Source organism: Chaetodon auriga, chromosome 16 (genome assembly GCF_051107435.1).
Source record: "Chaetodon auriga isolate fChaAug3 chromosome 16, fChaAug3.hap1, whole genome shotgun sequence".
NCBI classification, from domain to species: Eukaryota; Metazoa; Chordata; class Actinopteri; order Chaetodontiformes; family Chaetodontidae; genus Chaetodon; species Chaetodon auriga.
In genome coordinates, this window is record NC_135089.1 from 13,721,846 (window position 1) to 13,735,340 (window position 13,495).

A 13,495-nucleotide genomic window follows, 5' to 3' on the forward strand; every position below is an offset into this window, starting at 1 on the left:
CTAAAACTTCTCTCAGAATTAAAAACACATCCACATTTACTCTCATCAGTGTATTTATAGGAGAGGAAAACTTTGTTTTGACCTCCTTCTGCAGGTTTAAAAAGGGATTCAGCATTCAGGACTCTGTCACACATAAAAGCATATTGGGCAGCAGATGAAAGCAAACAATAATATCAATAAAACAGTTATTCTACAAGAACAAAATACAAATCTCTATTTGTATTTTACTGTAGTTTGACTATTGAACATCAGCACAAAGTTGACTGAAGACTATTAATTTAGTTACTAATGCAGTTATGATTCAGACTCTTGTTTTAATAATGAATGAATGAGAAAATGACTGAAATAAATTTTTTTGTCATCACTTGAATTATTTTTAATTTAGCTGAGTCTTTTATTCAAGGTGACTTGTAAAAAGTGCATTCAACCATGAGGATACAACCCAAACCTTGTCAGATTTTCTGTGCCAAGCTGCAGTCTGAACAGACTTCAAGGTGATTTACTTAACTTTTAAGTTTCTGCTTTTAACAGATTGATGCAACACCAACCAACTAAATGGTGGTGACCATCCTTTATTCAGACCATAATGCTGAATAAAACTGCAGCATCAAAATTTGCAGAACTGGTTTTTAAAAAGCGATATAAACTTCACAGCAACATCAGTATCTTCAATTTAAATATTTCGAAATATATTTTCTAAGTAGTTTCAAATATATTTGAAACTTGAAAAGCATTGAGGAACTCTGAAAAAATAAAGTTCAGTTTTTGCAAGAATCAGTCGACATGAGGGCTCAATGATGACAATGTAATGTTTTGTTATCATGTATTTACAATATATTTATGGGGAGGCCAGGCTCCCTTTGGCCTCTCAGAGAAACCACCACTGTTCAGACACAGCACTGAAGTTGTTCTGGCTTCAGCTGACTGGAATCAGCTGCTTCATTCAGGCTCCTCAATCACTGACCTATTGAAAGCTGTGTGCTGATGAGCCGACTGTATTCATGCAGGTGTTCAGCGTGGACATTGTGATCTGACACTATTCTGCTGATAGACTCGTTTGAGAGCTTTGTCAAATAAATCTAACTGATAACCATTTGTTATAATACAAAAATATGTATTATATTATATCAAATCTGTAAATTTCATCTTTTGGGGTGGTTTTAGTTATGTATAGGAAATGTGTTTTCTGAAAAAAATGTCAGTGTAAAAGCTGCAAATCAAGTGAGACAAAAACACTGTTTCTATATTTCTGTAGCTTGCAGGTGAATTTCATCTTAAGTTAAAGGAAATAAAATGAGACTTAAATATTCAGTCACTACTCACAATTTTCATGACTGACAGTTAATCACACTCAGTATTGTGATGTCCTCAGTGGTGGTAAATAGAGGAAGTAGTTTTTGTACGACTCTCCTGTTATTATCTCTCACTGTGTGTCTTCTGGCACAGTAATACACAGCAGTGTCTTCAGGCTGCACATTCTGTCCATTTAGAGTCACTGTCTTGCTGGAGGAGTCTAAGTCAATACTGAACTTGTTCCTCAGTGAATCTTTGTAATATGACTCTCCAGTATATTTCATTCCAATCCACTCCAGTCCTTTCCCTGCAGGCTGTCTGATCCAAGCTGTGTAGTAGCTGCTCAGAGAATAAGAGACCTGACAGGTGATGGTCAGACGTTGACCTGGCTGCACAGTCACAGAGGCTGGCTGTGTCAACTGTTCACACTTCACACCTGTTGAAAAAAGAAAATGTTTTGGAACAAATGATCAAGTTATACTGCAAAAGAAGAACTGCTGACTTTGACAAATCCAGAGAGACTCACATCCAGCTGCCAACAGCAGCAGCAGAGCTACAGAAAACATGCTTGATGTTGAAAGTGACGTGCTGTCAACTCCACTGACAGCCTGATGTCAAGTTTTTATAGCTGAGTAACAAGGAAGCTGACTGAGTTTGCATAGAATCAAACATGTGAAGCATCAATGTTGGTGTGACTGGAGCCAATAGAAGAGTCTGTTGACTGTTGTTATATCTGCAGAGTGAAAACATGCCTGGAAATCACCTCTGCTTTACATCTGATATTTGAATTTCATCACACACTCAACTGTTAACTTTGCTTTTACTGTAAACTATTAATGCCTAAATGTGATTATCGACAACAATTCAATTTTAAAACATGATGAAAACATGAACATTTATTTACTCAGTTACTGGTTCACTTCCTGTACTTCCTTCCTGTATTTGCTACAGACAGAAATACAGTGACAGCAGCCAGGATCATGTAAACAGTCTGAAACCTTCGTCTGATGCTGCTGGTTTGCATAAAAGACTTTTAATGGTTTCTGTATTTGCAGATGTTTGAAACAAAGCACAAACACTTCAAGCTTCTTCATCAAATATATTATTTCTAATAATACAGATAATTCTGTGGTTTATACTTTTTATGTTTTTCAATCAATTATTATTTCCAAATAAAAATAAAATGTTCTTAAACTGAAACACTGGAACAAATAACAGAACAAGATAATTTCAACTCATGGACAGATGTGGCTGCTCTTTCTTTATGTCAAGGTACAAATAACTTTATTGTCTGTTTTGGATCAAAATGTCAATATTCTCCCGACATCTTGAGAAAGTTACACTTCTCCTGAAATGTCACTTTAAAGTCAGTCATACATCAGTGGTTGTTACGGGCGTCAGGTGTTCGGTTCTTTTAATTTGTGTTCTTGAGCCTCTCCAGTTCAGCAGCGTGGAACCCATGACGTCACCGGGGATTCCCTTTCGCGGCGGCTCCTAATTTGGAGATGCTCTCTCTCTCCAGTCCCAGAACCGCCCCCCCCCCCTCTCCGTGAGTGCTCACGACCAATCCAGTGGCTCCAGCTGGTCTCTCCTCTCCAATCCGGGCACGCGCGCACATTATAAAAAGTGTGTGCTGTCGACGCCCGGGTGCGGCTGTGATTTTAGTGATCAGTTCGCCTCGTCGTGCCTCTTTGAAAAACTTGTAAAATTTAGTACTGACCGTGAGTCTATAGTTTTGTTCAATTAATTGCACTGAGGCACTAGGTTTGGGAAGCTGGGCTATAGTTAGTTGATTTTGTTTTTCACACATCACCGTGCACCACACCACCGGCAATTTTTTGTTTGCGCATTGGGTTTATGGGTGGTGGTCCCCGTGTAATTTTTGGTTGAGGTAAGAAACAGGGCAGGCAGCTAAATTTCTTCTTTTTGTTGTTCTTGGTTGGCTAGTCAATTTTGGGGTGGAATTTAAGTTAGGCGGAGCTGTGTTTTGTTTGTTTTATGATTTGCCGCCACCCGCCGCCCTCTCCCTTAGTTATTTCTATATTTGGGTTTTGTTTGTTGTTGGCAATAATTGTTGTGGTGGTTTTGGTTTGCATTAAACAATAAACGGCATTCTGCCTTTTTTAACATCAAGGCACCGTGTTGCTTCCCTTTTCCCCTAGCGTAATCCATCTAAGGGTCGTAACAGTGGTTCTCAAATGTCTCTGTGTTGAATCTTTTTGAACGACTTGACTTGAGGACATTAATCATGGGAGACAGTGCAGGTCTATCAGCCCACTGAGGACGAGAAAAGACAGAGTTGTTGTCCAAAAACTGCAGAGCTTTTTCATGATTGCAGGATTTGATGTTCATACATCTAATGTACATACGTTCAGACTTAATTTGTCGAAAAAAAGATTGTTGTCTTTAGCTCTTTTATGAAAAACTGGTCTCTAAATAGATTTCTTAAAAAAAGATATTTGTACTGTAAAATCTTGATTGCAAAAAAATGAAATGAAATTAGATTAAATTTAATGTGAAATAAGATACATATTCAAGTGCTTCATGCTTGGGCTCCACCTGAAAGATGAGTACTGCAGGTTTTTGTACAGCTGCTCAACCAACTCTAGTCACTGTGAGTCTCGAGCACAATAATAAACAGCAGAATCTTCAGTCTTCAGACTGTTCATCTGCAGATACAGCTGCTGTCTGCTGTCGTCTCTGGAGATGGTAAACCGGCCTTTCACTGACTCAGAGTAGGCAGTGCTGCTACCACCACCATTGCTGATAGTAGCAACCCACTCCAGTCCTTTTCCAGGAGCCTGTCTGACCCAGTGCATCCAGTAGCTACTGAATGTGAATCCAGAGGCTGTACAGGTCAATCTGTGAGATTCTCCAGGCCTTTTAACCACTGCTTCAGATTCTGTCAGAGTCTGACCATCAACACCTGTCAAGAGGAATAAAAACATCAAGTGAAATAAGCTGATGACACAAATAAAAGCTATATTAGATTCAGATCAGTGTAGATCTTCACCTGCCCAGCAGAGAGTTAAAAGCAGCAGTCCTGTCCTATAGTCCATCATGTTAAACTGTGTGTCCACTGTTCTCTGTCCTCCTCTCTGCAGTCAGATAAGTAGAGGTGGAAGACATGTGAGTTTTGCATTGACTCCTCCTCACAGGGAAGAAACAGCTGGACTGGAGATATTTAATGAAACTGGGGAATTCATGTCCAAGAGTCAGTCCTCCAAATCAGCTGTTTGTATGTTTTCATTTGTCTGTATTTCCTGTCGGGATTAAAAACACATCCACATTTTTTCAAATAACAGAAAATTATTCTTTTATAGTTCAGACATCTAACGCATTAACATCCAAGCTGAATTTGAATGTGATGAATTCTAATTCATCTTGAATGTTTCGCATTTGTCAGATTGAGCATTATGTCCTGCACATGGGAGCATTAACAATAATATGAATAATCCACACTTTTATTCTGATCACCATCATCGACAAACATTCATGGCAACTGCTCTCTTGTCATCTCACCACGCCAACAAATGAAAATGACGTTTTAAATATATTTTGGATGAGCGACATTTATGGGTTCTACTTGTGAACGTGACATTGGCAATTTTGTATTGATTACTGATTTGACAATTGAAGGAAATCTGTTTATTACAGTGTCTGATGTAACATCATAAAGAGAATAAATATGCCCTCAGGAGTTTATCATAAAATTCATAGAAATCTAATGTGAATATATCAAAGTGCTTCTGCAGGTGGTGAGTGAATCCAGATGTCAGTAAGATCATTGCTGTTTGTTGTCTGTGGAGGTTTTGGTGCAGCTGCTCCACTGTCTTCAGTCACTGTGTCTCCAGCACAGAAGTAAACAGCAGAATCTCCTTCTGTCAGGCTCTTGACCTCGAGGTACTGAGTGCTGCTGGACACATTCTCTTGTCAGAGTACTGTCTTTATTCATGTTCACACTGAGAACATGTGTGTGTGGTTGAGTCTCATGGTTGCTGTGTTTTTGTGCAGGTCTGTTGGTGGTTTGTATCACTGTGGTGTTACGTACACAGTAATAAACAGCTGTGTCCTCAGGCTGCACATTCTGTCCTTTAAGAGTCACTGTTGTTGCAGAAGTGTCTCTGCTGGAGCTGAACTTGTTCTTCAGACCATCATTTTGAGTAAGGCTACCTCCACCCCACTGATGCAAAATCCAGTCCATTGGTTTTCCTTCACGCTGTCTGATCCAACCTGTTGCATAGCTGTTATCAGTCAAAGAATAACCAGAGACCTGACAGGTGATGGTCAAAGACTGTCCAGGCTGCACAACCATTGAGTCTGGCTGGATGAGATCAATACTGTTCACACCTGTGGAAACAGAAATCAACATTATCTCCATCATTCATCTGACTGTTCACTGTTTCTAATGTGTTCATTAGAGTGAATCCACTGAAAGCTCCTCACAGGATCCAGCTGCCAGCAGCAGCATCAGAACTACAGAGAACATGGTTGATGTTGAAGGTGATCTGATGGAGCTTCTCTTCTTCTGCTGCAACTGACAGCATGATATCAAGTCTTTATAGCAGACTGTGACTGTGAGGAAGTTCACTTTGCATAGAGGAGAACACTGAAAGGCTGTAAAAGAAGGATGAACTGGAACAAGTAGTCATACCTTTGAATTGTGTTATCAGCATTTACTTTGACACACATGAAATTTAATGTATTTATTACTGAAAACAGAACTTAATGTAAAGTTTTGTTATTCTTCACAAAACCTCGAAAATGAGTGTTTCAGTACGTTGAGGATGAGTCCTGTAGGTTTTTGTCCAGCATTGATCCTTCTTGTGTCACATCTCTGAAAAATAAATGTTTAATATGTTTTCCAGCTATTCCGCCATGAAGTTCATTCCTACCTGAAATATATTTCCATAAATATATTTTCTGTAATAATTAAAGAAAATGTAAAACAATAATTGGCATGGTCTAAAAGACAGACAGTGTATTAACTGTTGTGACTTTTTTTCAACAGACTTTTGTTGTAAAAACCTTCATGCTGGATTAGTTCATGAGGAAATGTGGTCTGCTCAGAGCTGTCTCTGGCATTTAAAAAGCTTTCATTATTTATGAAGTGAATTTTTCAGTTTTTTAATCATTATTTTACAAATAAAAGCACAATTGTCAAATATTTCTTTTCATAAAAGTTCATGACATTAATATTCATGTACGATTTGTTTGATCTTCACTTTCTGCAAAGTGAATTTCTGGAAATATATTCACTTCTCTCACAGACTGAGAAAGTTATGAATTTGACATCAGTCAAAAAATGTGATTCATTCAATGTCTTGCTCTCTGTTACCATTTCAATCAATTTAATGTTTTTTCAACATTTTACTGCAATTTCTAGCACATTCGAAGACAGTTTTTCTCAATGAACTGAGGGTCTGAGGGCTCCTCCACTGGTGGCTTTATGAAACTTGATGTGCTGTGAACTCCACTGAGATCAATGAAGATCAATGAGAACAGCAGATCTGAGTGTCTCCTTTCAGCAACAGAGGAGAGAGAAACTTGACACTGACTGCCCTCTAGTGGATTTATATGTGAAACTGCAACATTAGTTTTCACTCTCACATTGTGACTCACTTTAGATTCCACATCATTTACAGACATTATTGAGTCTTCATTTGTAAAAATGTTGAATTAGATTAACAAGTCTTTAATTTCAGCAAACAGATTGTTGTTTTGTCTTTGGCCCTTTGATCAACAAATGATCTTGTTGTGTTTTATATGTGTTAAATATTCAGAAATCATATTTAATATTTTTATGAGGCATGGACAAAGATTCATTTGTTATTTGTACTGTAACAACAATGAACACAAAAAATCTTAAAAAGCAATATAAAAGTAAATACAAACACAATAAATATACTTCATCTTTGGGCTCCACCAGCTTGAAATATGAGTACTGTAGGTTTTTGTACAGCTGCTCAACCAACTCCAGTCACTGTGAGTCTCGAGCACAATAATAAACAGCAGAATCTTCAGTCTTCAGACTGTTCATCTGCAGATACACCTGCTGTCTGCTGTTGTCTCTGGAGATGGTAAACCGGCCTTTCACTGACTCAGAGTACTGGATGTTGCCACTGTTATAAATAGCAGCAACCCACTCCAGTCCTTTTCCAGGAGCCTGTCTGACCCAGTGTATCCAGTAGCTGCTGAATGTGAATCCAGAGGCTGTACAGGTCAATCTGTGAGATTCTCCAGGCCTTTTAACCACTGCTTCAGATTCTGTCAGAGTCACACCATCAACACCTGTCAAGAGGAATAAAAACATCAAGTGAAATAAGCTGATGACACAAATAAAAGCTATATTAGATTCAGATCAGTGTAGATCTTCACCTGCCCAGCAGAGAGTTAAAAGCAGCAGTCCTGTCCTATAGTCCATCATGTTAAACTGTGTGTCCACTGTTCTCTGTCCTCCTCTCTGCAGTCAGATAAGTAGAGGTGGAAGACATGTGAGTTTTGCATTGACTCCTCCTCACAGGGAGGAAACAGCTGGACTGGACTGGTGACTTTGCTTTGAAGTGTCTGATCCTCACTTGTGGAACTTGACTGAACAGTGTGCTCTTTTCAACCTCTCTTCAAAGTTGACTTTCAAAGTTTTACTTTCTTCCTTTCTTAATCATAATCTCACTGCATCCTTACAATTTTTATTTCATCTAATTATTCAACCTGAGGATATTTTATTATCTTATTGTCCTGTTTAACTTTAAGTCACATTGTATGCCGATTATTATCATTATTATTAAAATGTTTTGAATTAATATAACATGAAAATCATCTTGTCGGCTTGATTTGAGAAGACAAACAACGTGTCATGTCTCCTAAAGTTATTTTTTGTTGACATTTTTTGTCACATTACTAACAACAGAATTTCATGGATTCTTATTTATTTATTTATGTTTTACAGAAGTTTTCAGTTTTTTTTATTTTTCGTCATATGTTGGACTGTTTGGGATTTTTCTTGCGAACAAACCTCTTCCACAATAACATGAGACCAAAAATAGTTTGTGAAACAACAAAATTGAGGTTCTGAAACCTATACAAAATTCAAATTGTATTTCAAACTGAGATGCATAAATCAAATTCATCTGATTTTGTCACTAACTGCACATTATAACTGAACGTGTTTGAAAAATGAAAGGCCCTTAAAATGTGAGATTTTGGCTCTGGCTAAAGAGCTCAAGCAGTGATCAGGTTCACATCAGGAATTAGACCAGAAAGTAACAGGATGCCGACGCTCAAGGCTTTAAAAACAAGCAGTCAATGCTACAATTGACAGACAGCAGGGATTGGTGTCAAGTGTCCACTTTTCTTTGTGCATTAAAAAGTATTTTCATCAGCAGTGGTTAGTGGATATTTTGCAGACTAATTTCAAAATAAAGTGTTTTCCAGTAGTCCAATCTGGATGAGATAAAAGCCTGGATGATCTTCTCCAGGTCAACAACTGAGAGAAACAACCTGATCATGTCTCACTTCAGTTAATCAGTGATCAGCAGTGACGTGAAGTACACACAGGGAGCACAATATCAGTACTTTATAGACCAAAGAAGAAAGTTTTGATATATGGGAGCATATTCCAGGCAGAAGAACCTCGACAAAGAAGAGTTGCCATCATGCACTTCGGTGGACTTGACTCTATCAGATGAACAGGATTAATTTAATGCTTCACATTGAAATAAACCAGTGTAGGCTAACTTATCACTGAAGAAGTGTGGTGTCCCATTCCACATGACAGTCTGCATGAAAAACAGAATTATTGATTTCCATTTAGCCTCCACAGTTAGCCAAGATAGTGTTTTGTGCACATCACACACATTAGTATGAAAAGAAAAAAAAAGGAACATTATGAAACATTACATGTTGATCAAACACAACAAAACAGGAAGTCGCAAACCACAACATCAGATGGTGTGTGTGTGTGCGTGCGTGCGTGCGTGCGTGCGTGGGTGCGTGTGTGTGTGCGTGCGTATGTTTGTGTAGAGTTCCTGTCATTCTCCCCTCAGTGTCATCTGATTTCGTATCATCTGCTGCCACCTGCAGGTCTTTGGAAACAAATCTTCTGTGGAGTTTTTGGAAAGCTTCTCTGCTTCCTTTAACGAGTGTGTGTGTTTGGCACAGTAATACACAGCAGAGTCTTCTGTCTTTTAGTTTGACAGTGATCTATGTTGTCTTTTATACATGTTTAATATTCAGGAAAGATATTTAGTATTTTGATGATGCATGGACAAAGATTCATTTGCTATTTGTACATCTGAAATACCAATAAAAAATTTAATATAAGCACAACAAAAATACTTCATGCTTGAGCTCCACCAGCCTGAAAGATGAGTGCTGTAGGTTTTTGTACAGCTGCTCAACCAACTCCAGTCACTGTGGCTGTCGAGCACAATAATAAACAGCAGAATCTTCAGTCTTCAGACTGTTCATCTGCAGATACACCTGCTGTCTGCTGTTGTCTCTGGAGATGGTAAACCGGCCTTTCACTGACTCAGAGTAGTAGATGTTGCTACCACTGGGACCGCTTATGTATGCGATCCACTCCAGTCCTTTTCCAGGAGCCTGTCTGATCCAGTTCATGCCGTAGTCACTGAATGTGAATCCAGAGGCTGTACAGGTCAATCTGTGAGATTCTCCAGGCCTTTTAACCACTGCTTCAGATTCTGTCAGAGTCTGACCATCAACACCTGTCAAGAGGAATAAAAACATCAAGTGAAATAAGCTGATGACACAAATAAAAGCTATATTAGATTAAGATCAGTGTAGATCTTCACCTGCCCAGCAGAGAGTTAAAAGCAGCAGTCCTGTCCTATAGTCCATCATGTTAAACTGTGTGTCCACTGTTCTCTGTCCTCCTCTCTGCAGTCAGATAAGTAGAGGTGGAAGACATGTGAGTTTTGCATTGACTCCTCCTCACAGGGAGGAAACAGCTGGATTGACCTGATGACTTTGCTTTGATGTGTCTGATCCTCACTTGTGGAACTTGATTGAACAGTGTCCTCTTTTCAACCTCTCATCAAAATTTACTTTCAAAGTTTTACTTTCATCCTTTCTTAAATATAATCTCACTGCATCTCTTACAATTTTTATTTCATCTAATTATTCAACCTGAGGATATTTTATTATCTTATTGTCCTGTTTAACTTTAAGTCACATTGTATGACGATGGTGACAATGATGATGATTGTTATCATTGTTATTAAAATGTTTTGAGTTAATATAACATGAAAATCATCTTGTCGGCTTGATTTGAGAAGACAAACGTGTCATGTCTCCTAAAGTTATTTTTTGTAGACATTTTTTGTCACATTACTAACAACAGAATTTCATGGATTCTTATTTATTTATCTATATTTTAGGGAAGTTTTCAGTTTTTTTATTTTTCGTCATATGTTGTACTCTTTGGGATTTTTCTTGTGAACAAACCTCTTCCACAATAACATGAGACCAAAAATAGTTTGTTAAACAACAAAATTGAGGTTCTGAAACCTATACAAAATTCAAATTGTATTTCAAACTGAGACGCATAAATCAAATTCATCTGATTTCGTCACTAACTGCACATTATAACTGAACGTGTTTGAAAACAAAAATGCCCTTAAAATGTGAGATTTTGGCTCTGGCTAAAGAGATCAAGCAGTGATCAGGTTCACATCTGGAATTAGACCAGAAAGTAGCAGGATGCCGACGCTCAAGGCTTTAAAAACAAGCAGTCAATTCTGCAATTGACAGACAGCAGGGATTGGTGTCAAGTGTCCACTTTTCTTTGTGCATTAAAAAGTATTTTCATCAACAGCGGTTAGTGGATATTTTGCAGACTAACTTCAAAATAAAGTGTTTTCCAGCAGTCCAGTATGGACGAGATAAAAGCCTTGATGATCTTCTCCAGGTCAACGACTGAGAGAAACAACCTGATCATGTCTCACTTCAGTTAATCAGTGATCAGCAGTGACGTGAAGTACACACAGGCAGCACCACATCAGCACTTTATAGACCAAAGAAGAAAGTTTTGATATATGGAAGAATATTCCAGGCAGAAGAACCTCGACAAAGAAGAGTGTGGAACTGGATTTGACTTGGATCTCAGTTACTGTTTGATGAAACTGCAGAATGAATGTTTACTGTACATCAGTCATTCCTCCAAGAGTCCCTCTGACATGTTTCAGTGTAATTTATGCAACAGGTTGACAAACACATTGTTTAACAGCTGATTTTCCCCACAAGTGTTCCTCAGTCAAACCATTTTGGGATGCCATGAATACCCATGTTTTACAGCCAATAAAAATTAATTTTCCAGTCAGACAAATAAACTCTGTTGGCTTGTGGAAAACAAAAGTTGCAGTGAAAACTAAAAGGTTGATCATCCTCTCTGCAGTCAGATTAGTGAAGGTGAAAGACAACTCAGTTTGCATTGACTCGTCCTCACAGGGAGGACAGAGTTTGACCTGTTGTGAGACTTGAGAAAATCAGTGTAGAAGCTGTGACACCAGACAAAGTAAATGAGATTTGGGCAAATCTAAATTTATAACTTGCAACTGAATCATCATGAGAAAATCTGGACGTTGTGAAAACATGAGGTGACATTATGTTTTCTGTTTACTCGCCTTCATCTGGCTTCAGGTCCACAAAGTAGATTTCATATTACATCAACTAAAAGCTGAACTCTTCTGTCCTCTCACTGACACACACACACACACACACACACACACACACACACACACACACACACACACACACACACAGAGTTCATTTCACCATGCTCACTATTTCAAACTGAATTAGTGAATTGAAGAATTATTTTAACATCGATGTAATGTGCCGTTTTTGTTTTTTAATACACATCTGACAAAACCTGAAACACTGTAACACATGGAGACAAAGGTTTATTCCTGCCCACAGAGAGTTGTAGCTGCATTTCCTTCATATTCAGATATAAATAACTCTGGTGCCTGTTTTATTGCATCAAACTCTCAGTTTTGTCCCCACATCATTTCTTCATTTTTCTCTGCACTTAAAACTTGAAAAATGATTCCATAATTACTATTTTAAATACAATTAATAGATTGTATTAATCTCAATACACAATATCTGTCGAATTTCATTGAATTAAATTTGTTTGTTCACATACACAGCAGCTCCTTCAGGCTTCCTGATGTTCATCTTGAGATCTACTTCCTGTCTGCTCAGATGAACTGACACTGACAGATGCAGCTGCACTCACTGCTGATGGTAAACACCTTATAGTCAAACTTGACTGTTCAAAATGTTCTGAATCAAGTTAACACATGACTTTAGTTCAGGATAGAAAAGGTTCAACTATCACAATATCCAGTGTACATGAGCAGCAGGAGTATCAAGCTTCAGTTCAGTCCAGGGTTCAAGTGTCAGTCACTTCAGATCAATGAGAACAGCAGATCTACAAGAAACTGCAACATTAGTTTTCACTCTCATATTATGTCTCACTTTAGATTCCACATCATTTACAGACATTGAGACTTAAATTGTAGAAATTTTTCTCATTAGTTGTAATTTCAGGATATTGTTTTGCTGTATTTCCCATTTTATCAAAAGTGATATTTTCTGTGTTAATGTGTTTCATGTTTAGCAATAATATTTCTGAGAAACAGTTTTATTATATAATGCATAGACAAAGATTCATTTACTAATTAAAAACAAATGTAGTGTAAAATGTAGAAAAAGCAATATAACACAAAACATAAATACTATATAAATACTTCATGCTTGGGCTCCACCAGCCTGAAAGATGAGTGCTGTAGGTTTTTGTACAGCTGCTCAACCAACTCCAGTCACTGTGGCATTCGAGCACAATAATAAACAGCAGAATCTTCAGTCTTCAGACTGTTCATCTGCAGATACACCTGCTGTCTGCTGTTGTCTCTGGAGATGGTAAACCGGCCTTTCACTGACTCAGAGTAGTATTTGCTGCTACCACTGCCGCTATCAATCTGGGCAATCCACTCCAGTCCTTTTCCAGGAGTCTGTCTGACCCAGTGCATATAGTAGTTGCTGAATGTGAATCCAGAGGCTGTACAGGTCAATCTGTGAGATTCTCCAGGCCTTTTAACCACTGCTTCAGATTCTGTCAGAGTCTGACCATCAACACCTGTCAAGAGGAATAAAAACATCAAGTCAAATAAACTGA

The 13,495-nt window shown here is 38.1% G+C and overlaps 1 pseudogene; it reads right to left on the reverse strand.

Annotated features, from left to right (window-relative positions):
* Nucleotides 1–3,465: 3,465 nt before the first annotated feature.
* LOC143333870 (uncharacterized) overlaps nucleotides 3,466–13,495 on the reverse strand; it is a 28,662-nt pseudogene continuing 18,632 nt past the window's right edge.